This window comes from Amblyomma americanum, chromosome 2 (assembly GCF_052857255.1).
Source record: "Amblyomma americanum isolate KBUSLIRL-KWMA chromosome 2, ASM5285725v1, whole genome shotgun sequence".
Taxonomy (NCBI): Eukaryota; Metazoa; Arthropoda; class Arachnida; order Ixodida; family Ixodidae; genus Amblyomma; species Amblyomma americanum.
In genome coordinates this window covers 131,626,699-131,651,937 of record NC_135498.1, presented here as the reverse complement: position 1 = coordinate 131,651,937, position 25,239 = coordinate 131,626,699, and the positions used below count along the sequence as shown (strand labels likewise).

Sequence of the window (25,239 nt, the reverse complement as noted above, 5' to 3'; positions counted from 1 at the left end):
TGCTTAACGTGGTTATTTTGAGAAAAGGACCACTAAATCCTAATTTTTTGTTGAAATGAGGGAGAAACAAATACAGTAAAACCTCGTTGATATGTTCCCGGTTCGTAAGCTCAAAATAATGGCCATTAAATGTGTCCCATAGAGTTACACTATATTTTTCGTGGTTAATCTTTCCCAAATAACACGATTTCCCGCCTATGTCATTTAAAGTTGTGACATATTGTAGTCGTATAATATGTTCATTGGCTAACTGCACATGTGCAAACATATACGTGGGCTGAAAATGGGGTAGGCGAAGCGAAGAGCTGGAATGCAATGGCACATTCCCGTTGTGGTTGCTTCTTTGCAATGCCCGCGTGTAAAGACACGAAGCACTGCCAACAGAAAAAATAAAAATGGTGCACTAGCTTTCGAGAGACCGGTTTTTGCGGGGACGCGACATGAAGAGGAGAAACGCTGAGGTTTCTTCACCACGCTGCGTATGGGCAGTGGGGCGAAGCACCTATGAACTACAGCGATGCACCCCCATACGAGCAGCCAGGTGTGGTGAATGCAGCATAAAAAGCAGAAACGCTTTGACAGTCAGACGCCGCGATGGCTTCCCTGCAATACTGCGATGCAAAGGGGCGAAGCATCTGAAAATGGTGAGATAGAGATTCTGGTTACTTTCGCCGTTGCCGTCGACGGACCGGATGAGTAGCGAAGGTCTTTCCATGCTTAAGACGCTGAAAATGAGGACTGAAATCTCCGAGCACTAGAGCAGAATCTGTTCAGATCAAGTGCCAAGAAACGCTAATGGACATTTCTATGGAGTTAGACTGCCAATAAATGTCTGTGTACCTCATTCAGCGGTTACATTTTTCAAATTAGGCGGTTTAGATCATACGTCTTCCTGGATGGTATGTTTTATTTTGAAACTTTTTTTTAAACATGTAATAATGAGGTTTTACTGTACTGAGCACAAATAGCGAGATTGGCTTCAGCAAGTAACGAGAGAATATTAAGGCATGCCGAATGGATTGCCTTCAACATCCTCCGTAATAGCAGCTTCTTACCCAATTTAAGTAATAGTTGCATTGTTGGGCCTAGAGAGAAAAGACAGTGGCACTCTTGCGTCACTTTCTTGTGGAAAATACTATATGTTGGCCGAATTGACCGTCGCCTCGATGTCTGTTTATTTGAACTTAGAAATTCTTTATTGCTGACAGCACTTCCTCATTTACTTAAACACCGTGCAAAGTGAAAATGTCAACTGTTCTTCCGCGAAACTGCTATGCTTGGCAAGGGACGTAACCAGTGCACAAGGGAAATATAGAAGCTTACTTCATTACTAAAGGTGGTAACAGCTACATGAGTGATACCTCTGTTACTTTGACCAAAAAAGAGCTCGAATAATACCTTGAAACGGTGATGAAATAATCTATCCTGGAAGCATTTTTTGTTATTTTTTTGTGCATGTTAGTTTTTTTTTTTTCTGACCTTATTACACATCTGTTTGTACCCAAACTTTTTCATATTCTTTCAAGCTTTGTATATCTGTAGCTATATGTTCTGTCAAGCTACGTATTTTGTTGCCTGCGCAACAAAGAAGCCATTTGTGAAAAACAGTGTTCGTGTTTTGTCCTTTTCTTACGTCCTTGTCCGTGCTGAATGTTAACTAGGAAACTGTAGTGTGGGTCACGCAGCGATCAGCGACAATCGGCCGGTTGACCAGCTTGCCCTGAAATAACTAGCAAGGCTCCGGTGATCCCTCGGCCTTTGCACCCATGGCGCATAACTGCATACGGAAAGCACCTCCGACACCCATTACAGACACTTTCCCCATCTCACCCTTCTATAGCCACTGTACAGGTGCACACCTTCCGCATCGAGCTGAACACCTTCATCACTCCAGTGCGTCTGCACCTCTGCCGTTACTGTTCTGATTCCTCCTGTCCCAATAGCTCCTCTTTCTGTGCAAATGTGGAGCACATCATTTTCTCCTGCCTCGTCGTTCTACTATCCCCCCCATTACACTAAACTCCCTCCTTCCCATGGGCGGGTGCGGTTGACATGAGCAGGCCTCACCGACCAGCTGGCCATGGCCCTTCTGGCGGAGGAATACCTGTGATCTTTTTTTGACGTTGAGATGCACTCCTTTTTCTCACTCTTGGAGCTGTGATGGAGCAGCTGAAGTTTGTGGGTGGAAACACTGCGTTAAAGGAAGAGCAGCTCAGTGCTTTGGTGCGAATCCGCAAGGTCAGCTCAGTTTGTACACGGGAAGGGTGCACCCAGATGTGCAGTGGATCCATTTCAAGGAAATGATTTATGGTTAGCATCTACTGGATGGCAGCCTTCTAAGGCTTTCCTCTGAAACCCTGACCTGCACTCTGGCGGGTGGCAGTGTAGTTCACTTCCCTAGTTAGAGCCAAAGGTGTCTGGTTGTGCATCTAGCTGAAAAGGGTTGCATAGTAGCCAGCTTTTACCCAAGGGTTCCAGGATGGGTGGTCGGTGGAAATGCACACCGTCATGGGAACTCATTGGACTCTGTCCGCCTAATGAAATGTGCATGGGAAAACCGACTCGGAAAGAGCTGCCACCTCAATGCCTTGGCGAGCTTTGTTTCAAGTTGATTGCTGCTGCTGTCTTCATGCTCATGCTACTACATGCTGGGTTGGCATGTGTAATGCAAGGAGTAGTAACCCCAGCAGTAATTATGTGTGAATGTGGCATGAATAGAATATCTGCACTGTTCTCACTGTTGGTGCCTCTAGTTGCTTCATGCCACAAATGCAGAACAGATATGCATGAGTGGCATGGTTGCTCATTTTACCATCTTATCAGCTGATACTGCTATTCCAGTGGGCTGAACTTGGTCCTGTTTTGTATACATAACTAATCAGAAAATTTTGTCATTGCCATAGTCTTATGAAGCCCAGCGAAAAGTGAACATCATCAGCAGAAAGAAGAGGAAAGGCATGCCAGATGTGTTAGACACTTGAGCACCATGGCTTTTAGCACTGCAAGGAGCAAGAGGTTGTGAGGATAGGAAGATTGCATGCATTCATGCAGTGGTCTTATCCAAAGTGCGCTTGCACTCGGGACACACCTCAGTGACTCATTGGTTAGGCCACTCAGAAGCACAGCCCAGGGATGTGGGTTCGATCCCACCTGTGGCATCCGCATGTCTAGTGAGGCTAAATGCAAGGTGCCTGCGTGCTGTGCAATGACAGTGCATTTTAAGGAACCCCAGATGGTCGAAATCAGTCCGGAGCCCTCTACTACTGTGTTCTCATAGTCCATGTGTCACTTTGGGACGTTAAATCCCACACACATATACAATGAATTCATGTGATAGTAATGAAGAAATCCTCAATTTTTTTTTTTCATACGAAATACACTGTGAACTGCTGTCTTTGTGTGATACGTATAGTAATGTTAAGTCCACTGCGAAATGCACACAGCTTCTCTCAAAGCTTGCCTAAAGACTGATGTGAATCTCAGTCTTTTATGGGGCCTCTGAACAACCGTTGAGCATTCATTTGAGTCATGCAGTGGATAAACTACATCACCCCAGCAATGGTAGTGCAGCACAAACCATGGTTTGTTTTACACAGCAGGCTGCTTTGCCTACCTGTAGTGGGGTTAATAATCAGCCGCAGAGGAGCAGTGTAAGATCTAGCATTGTATGAAGTCCCGACTGAGACAGTCTTTATTCAAAGCTCCGCGAAAATAGTGCCCAAATGTACACAAGTTGGGCACTTTAGTCAGCTAAACAAACCAGACTGGTTGCAATGTTTTTAGTGTGCTAGCACTGAGGCTTCCACTCAACTGAAAAGCCATTCTCTGTCAGTCAGTTTGTGCGGTCCCCGGTCTGGTCTTTATGAGCTGGTATATATATCTTTAACAACATACCTGCCGGATTGTGAGCAAACTGCGCACTGCGGAGGTCGCGAGAGGTTGCTCGGGTAGAGCAGCCTGGACGTCTCATGCCCCGCCGATCGCAGCACCTGCCATCAGAGGGCAGTGGCGCATTGCTTAACCACTGCACCACTGCTTAACCAGTAACCACTGCACAGGGAGTGGTGCGAGGATTCCCAGGACCGGGGCCTCAGGTTTGCCTGGAAAAGGTTCGTGGAGAATTTTGAAATGCTCTTCGAAATTAGCTCTCACAGTTTCTTCACGTAGTCGCTCTCTTTCTGGCTGCACTAGCAGTGAATGCGTTTCAGGTGCTGCCGACTTTCCTACATATTCACCTGGACCTGCTGTCACTACGCACATTGCTGACCGCCTCATCTCTGGAAACTAGCTTGCCATCGCCTGCAAAGAGTGTTCCCGCTATCAGAACCTGCTCTTCCTCTTCTGCTGTCTCAACCTGCTCTTGCAAGGTGCTGAAATCTTGTTCGCGAACAGTATACTCTTGTACCTCCTCGGTCTGCTCTATATCTTCTCGCAGTGACAGCGCGTGATTCACAAGTGTGACTTGCGCCTCTATGCCTTCAGCGATCTGTTCTGGCACGGCGCACAACGTTACGACCTGCTGCCTAAACGTTGCAGCTTTCAACGCTGTTGTCATCGGCACAGGCTTTACATCACAGTCTGCTACCTGGAGAACCACACCTTCCTGTTTTGTTTCATCGGAGCATTTGCGCCTCGAAGATGAATGAATCGGTTCTCCTGTTAGCGTTATTTCGGACCCTGAATCCACAGAGGCTTCAGTACGTTGACCTTCGGCATGCAAATTGCCGCATGCAGGATCACCTGTCCTATCTGCTTGAATGACCTTCTCAACAATCATCTCCAGTTGGGAACCTAGCTTATCAGGCACCGGCATCTCCACATGAGCTCCTAGTGTGCACATGTCTCTCCTCACCGCGGGAACATCTTGTTCTTTCTTTGAATTCCGACAGTCAATAATCGAATGCCCAAATTTTATGCAGTCGAAACGTTGAACTGCAGCAAATAGGATCTCTCTGTCAACTTTCGTCCCCTGCTTTAATTTCAACTGCATCTGTGCAAGCTTTGTTTTTTCAAGCTCAATTTGGAGTTTCAAATTCTCAATTTCACTCAACTTTTCTGCCTCCTCCTGCTTAACACATCGTATCATGCCCTCCCGATCATACCGTACGGCAGCCATCTCCCTTTTCCACGCTATCATTTCTAGCACGTAAACGTTACATCGACGTGGTGAATTTGGAGAACGCAAAAAGGTCTCCTACCTTATTGGTTGCTCTCTGCCACGGTGATCTCATCGTCCTCTTTGATGACGGCAGGCTGCTCGATGTGGACCACTTGAGCCCTGGATCTCTCAGCAGCTCGCTGACATGAGCCTTAGCAGTGTGCTGATTTCTACCTCGTTTGACTCGGTTGACTTGGTCGCCTGGTTCTTTTTCTCAACCTTTTGCGATGTGGACGCTTGGTTCTTGTCAGCAGCTCGCTGACTTGAACCCTCAACGGCTTGTCATTGCCCGGCTCCTTCAGCTCCTCGCTGACTTGAGCCCCGATGTCCTCTCGAACTCAAGCGGCGATCCTGAAGCTCTCGACATCAGTCTTTTGACGCAGCTTCGCATTTTTTCCTTTAGGACAAACTGCTTTTTAGCTTGTCCACCGACTTATTCTTCTCACCTTCCGTCCAATGCCTTGAGTAGAAAGGCATTGTGATCCTGCCTCGACTGCTCCAGTTGTGATCCTGACTGTGCCAGTTGGAATTTCCCCTTCACATGGCAATGAGAGGAAACAGCTTGTTGATGATGACATCGGGGATTCTTGCTGTCTCGGTGGTTCTAACTCTCAGACATTCACGTTACTCGAGGAAAGGAGAAGTTAACTATTTATTTACAACATAAATCAAATTAGAATAAACAAGCAAGAAGAAAATTATTTACAACATGACTAAACCATTGATCAGACGAATTCAGCCCTGGTTCAACCCAGAGCGCTTACTTTTAGACCCTCTGTCTCCGCCCTTAGCGGAAACAGCAACCAATAAGGTAACAAGTGACCCTCCGCACCAATCAATGGTTAGGGAAAGGAAAATAAGGTTTCCGCCAACTAATCACAGATTGTGGAAAGAATATCAACTAAACAATTGTTGGGGAAAAGGAAACCAAAACTGTGCAATTACCTCGACCCGCCAAACATTTTATAAAGGAGAGGTTGCAACCAAACACACAAACAGCACAAACAACCCATCCATTCCCCACCCCTAGAAGTTACTACGTCGTCGTACATTCCTAACTTTGACATTTGTTTTCTCTTTCTCCCGCGAGCATGCGAGACAAACATATGCCGATGGAAGGATCACTCAAGATGTTCGGTTCTCTACAGAAAAAAAAAAAAAAAAGCATTGCATGGTCACTTGATTCTACTGAGGTGCCTTTCCTGCATGCCCGAAGCCTCGGCAACCCCTTGGCACAGCACACGTCGACTGCCCTACCTGCCTAAGCTTCTTCAAGATGGGTTATGCCCTTGACGGCGCGAGGAACACAAAGACATCCCCTGCAAGAAGGGGAGAGCGGGACAGGACGGGTCCCCTTGTTGGCGACGCGCAGACCACAATACAGTCGCCGCCGAGTCTCCGTCGGGCATCCCTCTGAGGCTAAGTGGCTCCACAAACGCAGCATTCCTTGCGACCAAGAGACTGAATGGCAGCACGGAAAGTTCAGCGAACTTCACGCCAGGGATCTGTGGATGTAAAGCAGAAAGTGACCAATTCCCCATATATGAGCATTAACCATTATCACTATCCAAACAACTTCCGTCCATGAACAGTGGATCTGAACACTGGAACTGAAGTGCTTGTGCACTTACCATATATATACATGTAAGGGCCGAACTTTTTCTCCAGATTTGAGGGCCAATTTTTCGGGTGCAGTCTATGCACGTGATGTGCGAAAAAAAATTTTTAAAGTAAAAACACGCCATTTAGGGAATGAGTGGCATTTATTCTATGTTCAGTCGTCACTCGTGGAGTCTTCCCACTCCGAGCTGGTGCTGTGCTCTGCTGCATGCTCAGCCCACAAGAAGTCGCGCAGCACGTCCGTTGTCAACACATAGCCATTGCTTCGCGCTTCCATCACGTAGCAGAGGAGCTGTTCTTACAGTTTGGAAAACTTTCACGGCTTGCCTCAGAAAGTTGGAAAGCGCGCTTTTTGCAGCTTGTGTTCCTCGATGCATCCTTTTGGTTGGCTGGTTAGCACCTTCGTCGGACGCACTTCTCGGCCACGTCGAATTTCCTGCTCGCTGCACACTTGCCGTGTTCAAGAGCAAACTCCCAGCCATGTAGCTATTAAGGTGCTTGCCCATTGTGCTAAAATTGCAATGCTGGTGGCAGCACAGGAAAGCCACAGCTACAGTGAACTACCATGCTGCCGCATGCTACCACAATTCCCGTGCCTTTTACAGCAACAAAAAGCTGGAGCTGGTGATACCGATGGATAGAAAATGACCATTTCCGCATATATGATCGTTAATCGATTATCGCTAAAGAAACAACTTCCATCTGTGAAAAGTGGATCCGAACACCAGAACCGAAGTGAAAACCTAAGTGCTAGCACACCTAATTCTTATTTGGCCTAACTAGTATGCAAATTGACCATAATTTTTATGCTATGCTGTTGTCTCCCCTCAAGAGAGTGGGGAGAGCTGTGGTATTGACACCAGTGACCAGACAGGGCTTTGGTAGGCGGAGCATACCTTTGGTTATGCATGAAAGGTAAAGGAGAAGAATATCAGTCATCTTAGGGAAGTGGCAAAATTTCTTTGCTGGAACCTTATTTTTTACCTCTTGTTGCTTACATGGGCAAATTTTCATTGAGGATGCCACCACACACAAGGCACTACTACACTAAGTGCAAAGTAGTATGATGTCTTTTCACACTTTGTGAGTGTGGATTTTAAGGACCCCTCAGTTGTGTTGTTGAGCTGCTCATTTTAATATATGATTGGTGCATCGATGTAGCTCAATGTTTGGGAACTAGCCCTGTTGTTATGTGTTGTGTAGAGGTTCTTGCAGTGCTGAAACTAGAAGGTGCTGGTGACAGAGGTAAGGTTGAAGAAAGAAAACATGCCCACGTCACTTTTCGTACATAGGGGCATAAGCAAGGGTCGGCACACTGTCAAAACTGTCTTCCACCGCATGGCCTCCTCCTTTGTAACCCTTTTGTTCATTTCTTGCTTTTACATTTCTTTAACTCATCACAAGTACTTAGCCATCCCCACTGCATGTTCTTGGTGCATGCTTTTTTTCTGTCAACTGCTTTCTACCTGTCTAATGCACAGGTTCTAGCTTTTGCTGTTTTCAAATCATATGTCTGTGTGAGTCACCTAACTTGTGGTGCAGCAGTCTGTTTAAAAAGAAACAAGTATATTATTATGCCTAGTACGATGTGGACATGGTATATTTGTTGATGGTAAGAATGGGTAAAAATTTCTTATGGATCACAAAGAGGTTACAGTGAACCATACGTGCTATCGCCGTGATTTGTTACATGTGAGGTTGTGAACATGGATTGCCAGTCTTTATTCCACCGCTTGTCGATATGATGTTGCAGGGTAAATGCCTCATGTTCAGCTGCCTGTGCCCCCTTTGATAGCATTCTGCCGAGACTTCCTGACACTGCCAGACGAGTGGACCAGGAACATGCTGCATGTGGACCTGGAGGTGAGAGCCTTTCCTAATGGCTGGAGAGCATTTTCGTTGTGCTAGTCATGTGAATCCCTGCAGTGTCATACTTCTGATACTATTGGCGCAGCGCTTGCACTAAGGTTTGCAAGTTTACGGATTGTCATGCCACTTGTGGGCAGGCAAGCAAACTAAAAACTGGATGGCAGTGCTGATGAGTGATAACATAACTGCAGGCCCTGGGTCCTTTGCTGCCCATGGTGTAGTGCGAGTTGTACCTACTACTAGAATACAATGTCTTTGATGTGCCATTGAAATAAAGGGCAGAGAAACATGTTGCAGATGGGAAAAAATAGAAGCTACAGTTGCTCAGATTTTTTAAAATGCAACTTGAGATTAAAGTATCAAGGCATTGATCTGCTCTGCTGATTCCTAGAAAACATCAGTTAGCTTTTGATGGCATTAAGCCTAACTTATTGATGGGGTGATGTCCTCTTCTGCTAGTGCTTGCTCACCTCTATCCATGTTTTCGTTGTCCTTAGTGTGGAAGAACAACAGTTCAAGTGCAGCCTGTTGGTGACATTGATGGATAACTTTGATTCAGGATAGGGTCACCTTTTGTGCTGGACAAGGCCAGAGGCACAGTAATATCATTTCAGGCCTCAGTATCTAAGAGACAGCTTTGTCTTTTGCTAATGCAGAAGAAGAAAAACACACCTTAAGAACAATTTTAATAAAATTGTACCCTCAACTACTGTCAGGGTTCACAATTCTATTCACGCTTCAATGAGCATAGGTGACTTTCACAGCAAGAAAGGTGAGAGAAGGGCCTCAAGATTGCATTCAGATTGCTGCATCCTGCTAGGGCTGCTTAGTAGGTACAGTTCTGAAAAAGTTCTTTTTGTGTTAACAACTTTGCTGCAGGTAGTGGAATAGGTAAAACTATGCATTTGCAGTTTCAACCAATGGGCTGCAAATTCCAGGAGATTCAGTGAGTGTCACGTACAATAGGGAGTCTAAAATAAAATTATGAAAGAAAGATGTGAAGAAGATGAAGAGGTTGGCGATAAGGATGACGTGGATTAACCGAAGACTAAAGAAGATTAAGAAGAAGCATTCGGTGACATGGAGAGAGATGATTGGTGGAGAGAAGAAGAAGAAGAGGACGACGACAAGGCTTACGTGGACTAACATTAAAGCTATAAAAGAGCGAGGGAGAGCGAGACAAGGGGGGGAAGAACAGAGAATCGGAGGCTCCGGCGGGTCAGCGACGCTTCGGCTGGAAGAGAGCGGCGCTGGCTACTGCTGCAGTGAGCTCGCGTTCTACGGCTTCGCATCGTGGACTTCCTGCCGTTCCTGAGCCCGTTTCGGGGAGTCAACGGAGGACGCTACCACCTGCTATGGCCAGGGGTGTCTCCAGCGCTGTTGCCACCCATCCGGGTGGTGCCCCCAACGCCAACAACACCGGCATCACCTCCACTGGCGCTTGAACCGGGAGCTTGTGCGACGCAGCCAGCGACGCCGCCAGCAACGCCAGCCGCAGCACGTCAAACTCCATCTCGACGCCGGCTACTGGACCCATGCAACGCCGCAGCCGCACCGAACCAACCGTGAGCACTAACGCCGACCACTAACAGTAGAACGCTAGTAGTAGATGCTGGTAGCAGTGTTCCTGGGTTGTGTGTATTTATAGTCTTTGTGTTAGTTTTGTTAGTTTTGTGTGGCAGTGTGTGTGTCACGTAGGGTGTAACAAATGTGCGTCTGTGTGGGTACACCTGTCGTCTAGTCCATTCTTTCAGTCCAAGTGTTCTCCGGGGAGATACGTGACAGTGACTTAGAAATGAACACAAGGTGGCACACACCCACCTGTAGGACTTCTCAAAGCATATCTTTATTTTTCTTTCTTTATTTTATTTAGAATATTTTCTTATAGAAATGCCTTCGGGGGGGCAACAAAAGGTAGTAAATGTGCCACATCCCCTCTTGTGTGCCTCATACTTGCAGTTGCATGATACAAAGTCAATAATAAGCAACAAAAGTACCATACTAATGCGAAGTAATGCATGCGAGAAATAAAACACATGTATACAGGTACGTCAAACAATAGGTAGGGCATAAAGTGTTGCAAAATATTCAACACACTAGTCATCGAGGCATACGTCATGTTTGCATTTTTCACAGTGAACATAAAGACTCAGAGTAAAAACAAAAATTGATGCATGGCTTGCTGTGTGCGATGGTAATCGTCAACTCTGACGCTGCTTCCAAGAAGTCTGTCCATTGTTGTGAAATCAGGTTGAACTAGATTGCGGATGAACATTTATTTCCAGAAACCGATCGGCTTGTGCCGCTTTGACATCAGCACCATAGTGCAGTTTTCACGCTGCTCCATTGCACTGACCTTGTCATCACGTATTACAGTAAGACTGTGGGGTTAAGGTCATGCAGATAGCATTGTTGATTGGGTTCTCTGGTGGAGTTTGATCAAATCCAAAAAATGTGTCAAAGAAACGTGTTCCATGTCTTCTCGAAGGGGCCCCGTGAGACAAGTTAAGTTTGCGGATTTCATTCCTTGTTAGCATAGTGTGGGACCTCTCAGTGCATCAACACCATGCCAGAGCATTGAAGTCACAATGTTGTTTAATAGTTAAACATGCTACAGAAGCGCTCGCATTAGGCTGATGGTGTTGAGGCGTGGCGCAAACTCTCAGCAGCAAATATCAGGGCGAAATGTAATACAATAAAAGCTTGTGAAATCAAACTTCAGTAATTCAAATTTTTAGATAATTTGAACTGCATGACCTGGTTTCTCCACGCTTCATTGACATCTACGCATAAAGCTGCCCATTAAATCGAATGCAAATTGTTTCCACCACCAATAATTCGAACTACATGCCGCAGCGGACTGGGGCACATTGAAAACCGAGCAAGGCACCCTCGAGGCTGCGCCACCTCTTCGGAGGAGATGTGCTGCAGGTGTAAGGTTAGAGCAGTTGGGGTGGCATCTATCTGTGTGACCTCTGAGACTTGCAACTAACTGTTGCTTGTCTGTGGTGACCTCAAAGGCTTCAGTAGCTTGCTTTATTAGCTTCTTGTTAAGTTATAGGTGGCGCCAGCAGTGCTGTTCATCACCACGCTTTCCATCCATCCATGACGATGTTTGCTCCGCACCAAAATTCTTCACAGAACGCCTGAAATTCTGCGTACAGTCGACTCCGGGCTGTTATCGAAATAAGACAACAAAAAGTACTATACAGTATCGAAAAGCATGCTGATGACCCTCATCAAAAATACAAGGGTGATGGAAGTAGCGCCTCTGATTGGTTTTGTGGTTTGCGACTGGGGTCGCAAGACTGTAAAATTGGGCAGCTTGCAACCATCCTGTGGCTTCACTAAAAACGGCTCTGAAAGTTGTTCGCTGTGGCATGGAATTGTGTTGCATTATACGGTTAGCTTAAGGAGGAACCGGAAATACTTCTTCATTGCAGTGGAACTTCCTGTGTAGCAGCGTTCATCACGCAGGTGTTCGACTTAAGTTTTTTCGATATCTGGTTACTTCAGTGTATTGTGTTGTTATCCTGTATACAACACGCATCCCCCTTATAGCAGTTTGTGACTGATTCGCGTCTTTATTGCATTCATTGCTACGTGGCCCTTGGGGGGCTGGCAATGCACATGAAATTAATTTCCACCTCTTGGAGCAGCTGCCTTCGTTTTGCAGTGTCCATTGTTGATGTATTGTTGTACAAGGGCTGTGTCACTCGCATGAAATGACCAGAGGTAGGCAAATGCCCTCTTTTTTACTTTTCCTCCCTCACCCTCACTTCGAAAAATTTGCTGGCCCTCCCTCGCCCTCACTAACAGTCGTTTTAAAACTCGAGTTATATTTTCTACTCGGCAACTACTGGCGATATTACTGAGTAATAAACGTACAAGACAAGCCCTCAAGGTACTATTGGATGAGCAGCTAGATGCTTATACTGTTGTGTGTGTGCGGGTACGTGTGTGTCATTTGTTTGAGTTAATACGTGAGACAAAGCTGAGACAGTTATGAGTTGAGCCCTAAAATGTTACTCTGCGTTTACTTCTGCCATGCACTGCATACATACATGTGCCATGCACTTATAACATTGCATTCTTATCTATATGGACTGCTAAAATGAATCAGCGCGTTGTTGTGTCTCTGTACCAAAACTAATGTACACCAAGAATATTTAGAAAACAGTTCAGTTGTGTTTTCTATGACATTTACAATAAGTGCTAAGCACAGAATAGACTCAGAACAAGGAAAGTTTGTAGGTCGCTTAATTACCATTACCCGATGACATTGCACTGGGTCTTCTTAATTTCAATGCTTCTATTCTCCCGCCATTTTGTGCGGTTTGTTGCATGCTCGTGTGATGATGCTTCCATGCGCACGGCAAGAAGATGACAAAGACCACGCTTTCAAACTACAGCGTGAGAGACTGGCAGTTTAACATGCGTGAACGTGGCTACGTGACGAAGACAACAAAATTGCAAGCACAGCTCGAGAGCTTGGCATTTCGTACAGGCAGGATGTTAAGATTTCTCACAACTGATTGTTCATCTGAGGAAAGTGTATGAACGGAACGACTTCAAACCGAAGTGGCACTCCCTCTTGGTGATGTGCTCAGCCTTACCTTGCGTCTAGTGCTCTGTTGCTTTCTTTTTCCGATGTATTTCGTGGCGCTCCCTAAAACCTTTGTAAATAATTCAGCTGCTGTAAATAGAATACATTTTCAATGTAATAAATAACATGCTTTAAAAAGGCTGTGAGTGGTCTGAAGCAATGGCCAGAGGAACTGCCGGCGCGGGGTCAGATCCCGCTCCTGCAACTATAGATTTTTTTAATTTCTTTAGTGTCTTCCCCCCAATTGTGATGCCGCTTTTTGCTGCAGTGAGGCTCTTATGCTGTCGCTCAAAATAAAACATTATTCAGGCCACTTGAAAATCAAATGGCTTTCTAAAATGCAGCATTTGGGCTTAATAATGGTAATCACTAACTACCCGAGTCTGGAGTGAGTGATTCCTGCAGTTGCCATTTAAATGCTCTAGCACTTCCAATCCGCTGAAAAGTGGTTGTCTGTCTGTCCGAAGCCTGCTTCTAGCACGTTGGTCACTTTGGTCACGTGACGTTATGACGTCGTCACAAGCTGTCCACCGGATTGTGAGCAAACTGCCCACCGTGGCAGTTCAGTTAATTATTAGTTGCGAGAGATTCCTCAGGAGCAACATAGGTCTCACAAGCCCCGCCGAAGACAGCACCTGCCATCGCAGGGTAGTGGCGCAAAGCTTAACCACTGCACTACTGCGCCAGGAGCGGATTCAGAGCTCCGAGATATCTGTGAATGTAGAGAATGATCGATTCTTCTGCAGTACAAGTCTAAAATGATGCAATATCATGCAAAATTACAGCAGATGATGTATCAACCAAAGTCAGCCAGTTCAGGTTAAGCAAAAGCATAGAAACTCAAGATAAACCATGCAAAACCAGGGCTAATGGCACTAGCGCACAATAATCCGTGGTTAACCCAAAAGCTAAACCGCCCATGATTTTTTTTGCTTGCATGTCTATGCATTACCCAAATGCTGAGAACCCGCCGTGGTGGCTCAGTAGTTACGGCGCTCGGCTGCTGACCCGAAAGACGCGAGTTCGATCGTGGCAGCAAAATTTCTATGAAGGCGAAATTCTAGAGGCCCGTGTACTGTGCAAGCCCTTCACTACGGCGTCCCTCATAGCCTGAGTCACTTTGGGACGTTAAACCCCCCATAAACCGAACCAAACCAAATGCTGAGTGTCAAATTCCCTACTATGCCTGCAAGAAATTTGGTTCATAAAATCAGGCACGCAATTGCCTGGTCACATGTCTCACCAGGGACAGAAATAAACCAAGAAATGTTCCTGTCATTTGGAGAGCAGTACAACTTTTCTTTTTTAGCACATCGTACAATGCAGGGCAGAGCGAGCGATGATTCAAACCAAGGTGATTAAGCTGCTGCTTTATTTCCGTGGTAAGACTACAGTGGTTGTCTTTGCCGACCACATTTCGGCACCGCTTTCCTATACCGCAATTCCAGCGAAAATAGAAAATATAAAGAAGATACGACTCTAATGAACTACTCACAGTGTGAATGATATCAACGCCGCCAACAGGATTTGATTTGACAGTGGAATTTCGTAGAAGCATTTTTTGCGCCGCAGCCAGTTCTTTGAAACCTCACTGAGCTGAAATCAAACTTTGTTCAAGAAAGAAGGCTTAGATCTTTTGAATTCAACAGCCTTGCTAGGTATAATTTCTACGTGTTTTACTCTGCACTCTGATCATCCGACAGACTCGGGGCTGATAATAAAAATGTTGACCGCGGTACCACGGTTCCTGTTGGACTGGCGGCCACCCGCACGGCCCAACCAGTGCCCCCTTGTCAGTGCACTATACAGGGTGTTTAACCTAAGACTTTACACAATTTTTAAATATAGGCTTTTCGAATTAGAAGAGCGCTTTTTTCGGCACAGCAGTGTCAGCGGTCTAGTACATCGCGGCGATGGAGAAGGTATGCGGCACCTGTGTTTCGTGTCCACCTTGTCTATCTCCAGACTGCAGAAACTACGTCTTCCCCGAGAATCTTCACCTTAAGAAGGAGCGCTTTAAAACGGGAGTTCATAACAGTCTGCACAGACAAAATACATTAGTCCAAAATACGGTTCGGGCCACCACCCTCGCCCTCAGACAGTGCATCTTGCCTTCCCTCACCCTATCATGTCTTCTCTTTGTCGCCCTCATTTAACCATATCTTTTCTCCCTCACCCTCGTCCTCACGAATTTTCTTGCGCCTATCCTTTCTGACCCTCACCTCACTGAGTGAAATCCTCATGAGGTGAGGGTGAGGATGCCCTCAGAAGGGCTAACCCTCATGAGGATGCCCATCTCTGGAAATGACATCATCATTATGTTGCCAGAAGGGCAGCTGCTGGTCACATGGTTGTGATACAAATCATCACGTAGGTTGACTTCTCATGTCAGCTGCGCGGAAAAATTTCAGACATCATGAAACTCCTCTCGGGCCGCAAGGCCATCCTTGTTATGATGCAATGCATAAAAAGTGTATGTAAGCGCCTAATTTTCATTCTCATGTTTGTATCCAAAGTAACAAAATGAAACTTGAAACAACGTTTACTCAAAGTTATTAGTTTCAATGGTGTCACTTGCTTTACCATATTGCATCGTCATAGCATCAGCTAACACTGAAGCTCTTACTGCTTTGAGTGAGGGCCGCTTTAATTTTTTTTCTTTCCCACAGGGCACGTTGTGTGCAGCACATGCAGGATGTTGACATGCTTCGCCAGAATGCTAAGCAATCGCATCTCCTCATGCCTCTCAACATCTCTCCACAAGAGGAGGACGTGAGCCAGATGATCAACTTGTTCTGGTTCACCACCTAGGTGAGCACACTATAGTGTCTGCTGCTGGAATTACGAAAAGAAAGCTCCTTGCATATGCGGTTATTTCCAAATGCAATGCACTTGATGGTGCACTCCATCGACCCACAACTGAGATCAAGACGGTAACCAAGGCTTTCTCGGCCTCTGGAAGCTCTTTATCATTGACTTCATCTAAATGCTGGATTTCTAAACACAAACCCCTTACAGTTCTGCTTAGGTCAAGCAAACAGTCCGTGTTGCAACAACTGCGGCTTAGTAGAAAACAGTGGAACATGTTTTGTTAGAATGCCCAACGTATGATGAGGAGCATGCACATTATGAACATCTTATGGAATCACTCACCGAGGTGTCGCTAACACTCGACTGTGTATTGGGACCTTTAGGCTGCCACAGGCAGCAGAGACGTGCTATGAACTTTTTATTTGATTATTTCAGTGACATTGGTCTTCTAGACAAACTCTAACCCTCCGTTCAGCACTCTCACTGTACATTCCCTGTGCACTGAACTTTGCCATCCCATTCCTACACCTCTCTCATTTCGTCTTTCTCTGCCCGAATCCCTTCTCCACGCAGAGCAGCAGTCAGTAAACTTAAACACTGACTGAATTCCCTGTTTTTTCAATTAAAGAGCTTCTGTCTCTCTCTGTCTGGTGGCTGTGCACTGAGATTTCCATTTGCCGCGCACATAATTGAGTACTAGTCAGATTTTTTGCTGCAGTTTTAGCACAGTGGTCAAATGCATCGTGTGGGTTTTGTCGCAACGTTGCACATATTTTTTCTCATCATTTGCAAGCTGTTCAGTGTATTCAGGCTGCAAAAGCACTGTTGTCATTGTGATCACTGAAGCAGTGAAATAGGGATAGTAATCGTGGCATTACTCTGCGCCTCGGCTTCAGGGGTCTTTTAATGCGAAAGCATTACTGGTCCTATCAGAAGAAAAAGTGGCGACGCGCGTGTATTACGGTGTGCACTCACATATGGTACAGAAAATCCCAGCGATGGCAAGAAAAATAGGGTGATGTCATCAAGCGGTGCCTGACACACAAAGGAAGCTGAGCGCCACCGTTTGAGACAATCATATGTCGTTCATCTGTATATCCTCGTCAGACTCGAGCAAAAGCTCAGCCTGTCAGCGTTAATCTCAATAAATATTTCAAGCCTTTGTGGTATGCACCCACAGAAGTTTGCAGCCGAAGTTCCAACATTTCAGCCTTCACGAGTTTTCTCCATGCTCTTTGTTACGCGCCTCTGGGCCGACTTATACAGTCGAACACGGGTATTGTTTTCCTAAGTCGATCAGAAAATAGTTCGATATAACGAAAATATTTGACTGCTTTTTGCTGTGAGTGATGAAGTTGAAAACGCTAATCTCGATGTTCTCAATACTGTCCAGGTGTGACAGCTCGATACCTTTCATTTTGCCGCAACAACGCCGAATGAGGATGAACGCTGATGAGAATTCAGCGGCTGTGCATGGGCGCATCTCTTCTGAAACACAGAAGAGATGCGCCTCGTCGTCGCTGGAATCTTCTTCTTGGGCGCCAGCTATTCCAGCCAATGTCCTCATAAGCGAGGTCAGCTACAGCCTGAACTTCGCTGTCAGTGTTGATGAAGTCATCAATGGTAAGTTCCAACGGGACGATGCCGGGAAAATGGGACAAGTCACGACATGCGACCTCCAAGCATCTGTCGTCATCATCCAAAGCTTCAGGACATTCATCTCCAGCCACTTCAAGGCCTGCCTTGCCGAAACAATTGGATACCGTGGCCTGTTTTATGTCGTTCCAAGCGCCGGTAATCATCTGAATGGCGTCGAGTAGGTCAATCTTGAGATCAGTTCCCATGCGGAGGTTTAGGAGGAGCCGCTGAACAAGTCGCTTTCTGTAGCCTACCTTGAAAACCTTTATGATACTCTGGTCCATGGGCTGCAGTCTTGCTGAGGTGTTCGGCGGCAGAAACTTCAGTTCAGTGTTCTTCAAGTCGTTTGAGGGGCCGAGCAGATGTCTTAACAGAAAGCATACTCGGTGGCCCGACCTGCCCAACTCGGCGTCCCAAGCCTGCAGCCATTCAAGAAAAACTTGGCATGTCATCCAGGCCTTTCTATTACAGCCATAGCAGACAGGAAGCTGCTTGCAATTCTTGAAGCAGCGCGGCGACGTACTCTTTCCGATAACAAACAGATGCAGCTTGCACGAGCCATATATGTTTGCCGCAAGCAGAACTGTCACATGCACTTTGCTCATTTTCCCGCCGTGACATGAGCTCCCACGGAGATCGAGCATCTTATTCGGCAGTATGGCCACTCCTCTGAAGGCCACTTCTGCATCTCCTGGCTGCTGGCAGCCCCATTTTCGCCTTAAATGGCTTTTCCCGCAATGCCATGGCAGTTTTTAAACCGCTGCAGCCACCCAGTGCCAACGCAAAAGTTCTCTTCGCCAAGAGCCGTGGCAAACCATTCGGCCTTCTCCATTAACATGGGGCCATCCACAGGGATGTTTTTCGCTCGGACTTTGAGAAACCATACATACAGCACCTTTTCCACTTTATCGAAAGCAGCAGGGCGCACAGGGCATGCTCCCGAGCAAATTTGGTCACCTGCTGTAAGCGTGATGTCCTGTTTGTTTTTTAACAGTGTAATTGGAGTGCTCTGCGGAATACTGAACGCATGTGGCACGGAGGACTTCTTTCGCCATTTTCGACGCGCCGGATCAGCTCAAGCTTTGTTGCGAAGTCCAGATTCTTTCTCTTTTTTACATCCGTAGGTGACATAGCTCATTATATGGCAGAAATCACGCACACTACGATCGATGCGTTGAAACAAAGACACGCACAAGAAAAATGCGACAGCCCCGCACTTGCTGATGGAGTCGACTGGTGTCGGTCGAGTCGAGGAGTCAGCAGACTCATCCTAAGAATGACAACGGCACAAAGGGAGATGAAGGAGAGACAGGGAGAAAACTCAGCAGAAATGCGCCATTGGTGCTAGTTGTGCCAGTTGTGGGGCGTCGCGGGTGCAACCACCGCCTGGCTCTTTCCAGTTCTCTCTTCTCACTCACGACCAGTTTTCTCTCTTTCCCGAGGAGGCATGGCTTGCAAACTTCGCCGCTCGCCTCCGTGCCGCGCGTTCTGCGACCAGAGATGCAAGTGTCTTTGGGGAAAGCGCATTTTACAGGGACCTGGCACAGTTTTCGAAATATCGAACGGCCGGCGAGGCGAAACTGGAGTTCAATGTACTACGCAACTGTCCTATACTTTTATATAGCATCTTCAATGGGATAATCTTTGTGTTTGATATAGCCAATAATTTGAAATATGCGGGTTCGACATATCCGAGTTTGACTGTGCATGCAACAACGTTCCACGGTGCATATTTAGTTTAGTACAGGCACGACAGAATGAGCATTTAATTTAAAATTACAAGAATTCTCACGGAAAAGAACGAGAGAGCCAGGAGCTGCTTGGCCGCTGGAGCAGAAATCTGGTATAGACAAATCAGCCCACTTGGAAGGCTACTCAGAGCACCCCTATTGTTACGCAGTACTTGAAAAGCTGACTACATGGGAGTCCAGTGAGTACCCTCCAACTTCCAATGGCACTTAGGCTGTGGCAGTGATGTGTTTTTTTTAATTCCGTAAAAGACAAATCTACATTTTTATGTATGCAGGGTCTCACTAGGATATACTCCCCACTGGTTGACCGCAGTGTGGTGGCAGTTTGCCTGACAACATTCACAACAAAATTGTGATGCAACTGTTTGTCATGCAGTGTTCCGGGTGGTGTCATACGATTTCTCATTACACGTAGCTTACATGTGCTAGTCAAGTTGGAGGCTAGCTTACGACAGGGATTGCAGCCTACGGCATATGCATCTTCAGTTGTATGCCTGCCCAGACTCCTCCTCTTCCCTTAAGGGGCGGTTGAGGTACCACCAAGATGTGAGACAGCTACTGCATCATGTACTTCCCTCAAAAACCAATTATCGTATCAATTATAGAGTTCGGGGTGGTGTCATATGCGAGCATGTGTGTGTGGGTAACGCCAGTGGATGGGTGTCAGTGCACCCAGGGACAGTAATGTTTTCGCTTTGTCTCTGCCAAATTTTTTCTTCTCAGCATTAGCGTAAACTCCGCGAGATCGCTCATGTCACATGTTCATTTCCATAGTTTGTAAACTGAGCGCAGAGCTTATTGCACATTTAGCCTGTCACTCCAGATTGTTCCCCCCGGCAATCACGATGAGAAGGAATGTAGCATGCTGACTTCACTTGGGTACTGAGTCGGGGCACCGTACTCACAGAAAAGCGAAAACGTGGTGTCATTTGCCACTGCAGTTCTTTTCAGAAGTCTGTTGCCTTCCTTTGTCTATTCTTTCAATGAGCATGAAAGCCCCCATTCATGAAATCTTCAGGGAGCATGTATTTTTAAAGCCCTTATCTGCAGTTTTATTAATAAGTAACAAAGTCTGTATAGTTGTGATGCGGTTCTTTCTTTAAGCAGATTGGAGATCCATTAGTGATTCATTATACACCTGCAGAATTTCATTTTCATGCATTGCTGTTCAAATTACATGATCTACCTCTTGTCGTCATTTATTTCTCTTCTGATAATTCTTGTATTTCTAACGTTTGAAGTTCTTCTAAGTACTGAATAGAATATTTTGTTTTTGGTGTGCTGGGTTGCAATTGCTGTATTTTTTACTGCTCTCTCCTTATGTAGTATCCTTGAAAGAGTGTCTTCAGGGTAGTTTGAATAAAAGAAAACTAAATTAGCAAAATATTTCAGCTGTTTAGTATTGTGATGTAGTGTACCTGTACATGTGTGTACATATATGTCATACATGCCAAAAAGCTTGAAATATCGTTAATTTAGGTTAATATTTACTTTCTATGAAATTGCACATATATAATTAAATTGGGTGGTGAACAGTGCGAAAAAGTACAAGGACATCCGAAGCAATTTCAAACCAACTAGCTCAGCTTGCAATTCCTAATTCAGTTGGATTGCCAGTTATACTATTCACAAAAAGTAATATGGCATTACATTACAATTAATGTTGAAAAGTATTGCAATTAAGTTTGAAATTACTGTCTAGTCTTAATGCATACCGTATTTACACGTATGTAAAGCGACCACGGTTATAACACAAGGGCAGAGTCTAAGAGCTCACAAAGAAGAAAAAAAATATTCTAATTAGAATGTGATTTTAGCATGTTGAAGTCAACTACATCCGAGGGCTCGGAAAAAGTGCAGATGGCATGCAATATGGAACAAACGCATATGTCAATATCTTTGTGTTGACAAATCCACTGTCCCACACAGCAACGACCCCAGTCTCCGACTCGTGTTTTCTGCTGCCCATACCTGCACCCATTCACTTTTCATTTTTTTCCCTACTCTACTAAACTCTTTCAATGCCTTCTCTTTTCCAACGGCCCGTGCTGCCTTCTTTCCAGGTTCATAACCACCCTCCCCTTTGCCTGCATGCACAGCACGACCCCAAAGCTGTCAAGAAGTTGGCTTCGCCCATTCGCTATGAGTCTGATGATGAAGTTTGCTGTAGCTATCTTGAACAGTGGAAAAAAAACAAAAAAACTTGTTACATTCATATCTTGGTTCTGAATATAACGCTAGAGGCACTCCAAAATCGATGTACTTAGGAAAATACTCATTTGTTTATGTAATTGCAGTACAAAGAGGTACAGGTGCCGTCAAAAATAAATGGAAGGCAATCTTAGCCAAAAATTTTCATTTAACTGGCCTCATTTTATGCATGAATAAATAAATGTATTCAGCCAAATTCTGATTTTGTGAATTACACGCTGTGCCAATAAATCTCGATTGATATGCTTTAGATTCAGAGAAGTTAATTTTTTTCGACACAATCGCCTTCCGTTTACTTTTGATGGCGGGTGTACGTTGGTCACAGCTCTTGTAAGCATTTCAGATTTCTTAATTTATTGCACTGCAGGAACAACTCAGTTTCGAAGTGGGCGTCAGAAGTTCTCTCCACTTTGAAGAACTCGTGCCCTTGGCCATGTATGCCGAATGGGCGCTGTGCTGATGCAGATGAAGACAACCCAGTGTTCTACATTAGAAGCTATTTCAGTCTTGGGCACCTCTTAAAAATCGTAAAATCTCTGACATTGCTCTTCGTTCAGTGGTGAATTTAATTGTTTGTTGTGTCGTGTAGTTGTGCTCTGTCAGTTTTGAAGAACTCATTGTCCGTGTCACTTGTGGGTGCTACAGAGATTTCTTCACAGTGGTGTTTTTTTTTTAGAGTGGGCGCAACACAGGGCTGTGGTGTAGCAGCACCTGGTTGGCAGTAACTGGCCAGTAACAGCAAAATCTAAACATAGTTGGTCCATTGAGCTGTGCGCCATGCCATTCCAATTTTTTCATCTCTCCATTAATAGCGACAGCTGTGGCAAAAGGCTGGAATGCCTGACAGAGGCCTCAGTAAATCTCTCCCCCCCAAAAAAAGAGTGAAAGAAACACAGAATGCTGTTTCAAAACATGATGCCACATTCTTTGGTCTTTCCACCAATTGTAAATGAAACAAAGAAAACAGAAGCCGCTGCAGTCGGTGATTACAATGCTCAGCTGCTGTCCTGAAAAAAGTGGGCTCAGTGCTGGTCGCGGCGGTCACATTTCGATGGAGACGAAATGTTACAGGCCCGTGCACTGTGTAATGTCAGTGCACATTAAAGAACCTCGGGTGGTCAGAATTATTCAGAGCGCTCCAGTACAGCGTCCCTCATGGCCTGTGTGATTTTGGGACATTAGACCCCATAAAACCAAACCAACGAAAATAAAAGCATGGCTGAACACCTGTCACCTTCACCGCACTCAAGACTGAAACGGGCAGCAAACCACGTGCCTTGCTGCCTGGAGCTGTGTGCTCCGTTTGAAGCCTCGGAAGTAGGTTATTATCTATATTGACTGCTTCAGGTGAGATGAGCTGAACTATATTTTGTTCAGGCCACATGTCCCGTTGCAGAATGAGCACAAAGGATTCATAGAACAATCAGTGAAACAAACATTCAGTGGTATTTATTTTGCCACATGCTGCACCCAAATTACGGCAGCAATGGCCTGGATAGTCTTCTTTGTAAAGTTGGGACATAGATGCACCCTGTGGTTGGCCTGCACAAAGAAGTGTAATAAACTTTCCAAACATGAAGGCTTTGTAGAATGTGGTTACGGGTTACTTGAAGGGGTAAACTGCATAATAGGCAGGGGTAAACGACAACACATGGAAACAGGGCCATGAGTGCAGGGTTCCAAATGTTTATCAGCGGGAAGCAGTACCACAGGAAATGTATGATGGAAGAACAAAGAATGCCAAAATCACAGCTACTTATATAAGTCGCATATGCTCGGATAATCACAAGCACACTGCCTTCTCAAGAAAAAATTTGCTGTATGGGCAACAAAAAACAACGTAATCAGAGAAATGAAATGTATTGTTGCCAGGGGCAGGGTCAAACCATAGGCACCCCAGATGCCAGACTACCGGGAGGCCCGTGTCAAGGAACATGAACAGGAACACTTGCTTGAATGGAAACTGGCAAACTAGGGTAAATGTTTGGGAATGAAATGCAGTTTAACAAATCCTTCCCTGCATTCTCTTATGCCTGTAGTTCTTCATATTTTTTTCATTTGCTTTTGTTGTTATAGCAGGTTTTATTTCCTCAACATCACCTTTGCTCTCATTTTTTGCTGGTTTCCATTCCATCATCTAGGCCATTTTGTTTTTTCTTTGGAAGCCAACCTTCTCAGTGGTCGGATTTCTGCAGTGCATATAGTTTGATGCAGCTTCTGGCAACAATATATTTCTGGTCTGTTACGCTGGTATGCTTTTCTGTTGCCCACATGAATTTTCTCCCAGGAGGGAAGTGCGCTTTTTGTTATCTGGATATTCACAACTGATATAATCAGTTGTGTTTTGAATGCATTCTGTTTTCTCTACATATATTCACTACCCGTGAATAAAATTAGATGAAGCTTGCGTCTGCAGTGACATTTCTGGGTGCATCACATTGTTACTGCTTAAGCGCGGTTTACATCCCCGGAGAAAGGCTTCAACATGAGGAAAAAGCTGTGATTTATAAAACATAAGGCACCACTCCTGGAAAATAAGGAAAAGGTTTGGACTAGAAATGAAATGAAACTAAGGCCAAAGTTTTCACTTCTAAAGCACCTTCTGTGGTCATGTGTTAAATGCAGCGACGTGATAGACAAACGTATAGAGAGCATTGATCTGAAAGGCAGCTTCTATGCTGCTTCATAACCCGTTTCATTCCACTTCCCTGCATTATGTCTATTAAAAGCTGTGGTCACAGGGTTGCCCTCCACTGCTAAACTACATTGCTCACTCAAGCAGTGTAAAAATAGTCTCCATCAAAAGCATTAATTTTGCTTGAGCGTAGTACCAAACTATATATGCGTAGTGCTGCATCATGCAGTCCTTGCAGTATATGCAGAAGCAACAAAAATTCTCATGAAGTAATGATAACTGTACAATGTCACCTTTGTACAGTGGAACCCTGTTCATGCGTTTTTCACCGGACTGGGGAAAAAAAACGTAACAGCCGGGAAAACGCAACAGTGAGGAAAGCTCCGAAAATGAATGAAAAAAGTGCAGTTTCAACTATAGACAATTTATTTCCACAGAGTGCGCTTAGGACATAAAAAAAGTCCAGAATGGTGGCTTGCCGTTCCTGCCATGAGCCTGCTTTGCTTTCGGGCTGAAGAGCGCTGCATTCCCCTCTATCTCGGCACGCTTCGAGACGATGCTGTTAAGCGTCGAGGGTGGGAGACTAAGGTCCTTGGCAATGTCGACTCTCTTCCACGCTGGCTGCCTGTCGACTGTGTTTAATGCGTCCAGCTTTTCCTCAAGGAAAGCACCTTCCGCTTGTGCGATGCCATCTATGTACAAGTTCGACGCTCACGAGGCTTAATGCACAATGACGATAGCATGATAGAAGAGGAGTCGGCCCGTCCAACAACCATGCAGCGACCGTAAAAGTGAGAGCATTTTTCACGAACGGCCACCTAGTGGTGGCCTCTCGAACTGGCGTGCGGCTTCTTGCAGCCAGTTCCATAGCCAAGCCCGGCCAAAACTCGCCAAAAGTCAAAATGGCAGTTGCAGCGCGTTGCCTACTTCAGCCCAGGCG

General features: G+C 45.5%; 1 long non-coding RNA gene across 7 annotated transcripts in view; it reads left to right on the top strand.

The window, feature by feature from the left end:
• Positions 1-24,939, top strand: part of LOC144121801 (uncharacterized) — a 45,407-nt gene extending 20,468 nt beyond the window's left edge. For 3 of the 7 annotated variants that reach the window (XR_013312703.1, XR_013312702.1, XR_013312704.1), the window contains exons 3-5: positions 8,532-8,641; positions 15,923-16,064; positions 22,032-24,939. This is a non-coding gene — a long non-coding RNA (uncharacterized LOC144121801). Of the gene's footprint in view, positions 1-8,531; positions 8,642-9,558; positions 10,213-15,922; positions 16,065-22,031 lie in introns of all 7 variants that reach the window. The other 4 variants (XR_013312706.1, XR_013312705.1, XR_013312708.1 and 1 more) reach the window with 3 other exon arrangements.
• Positions 24,940-25,239: the final 300 nt, after the last annotated feature.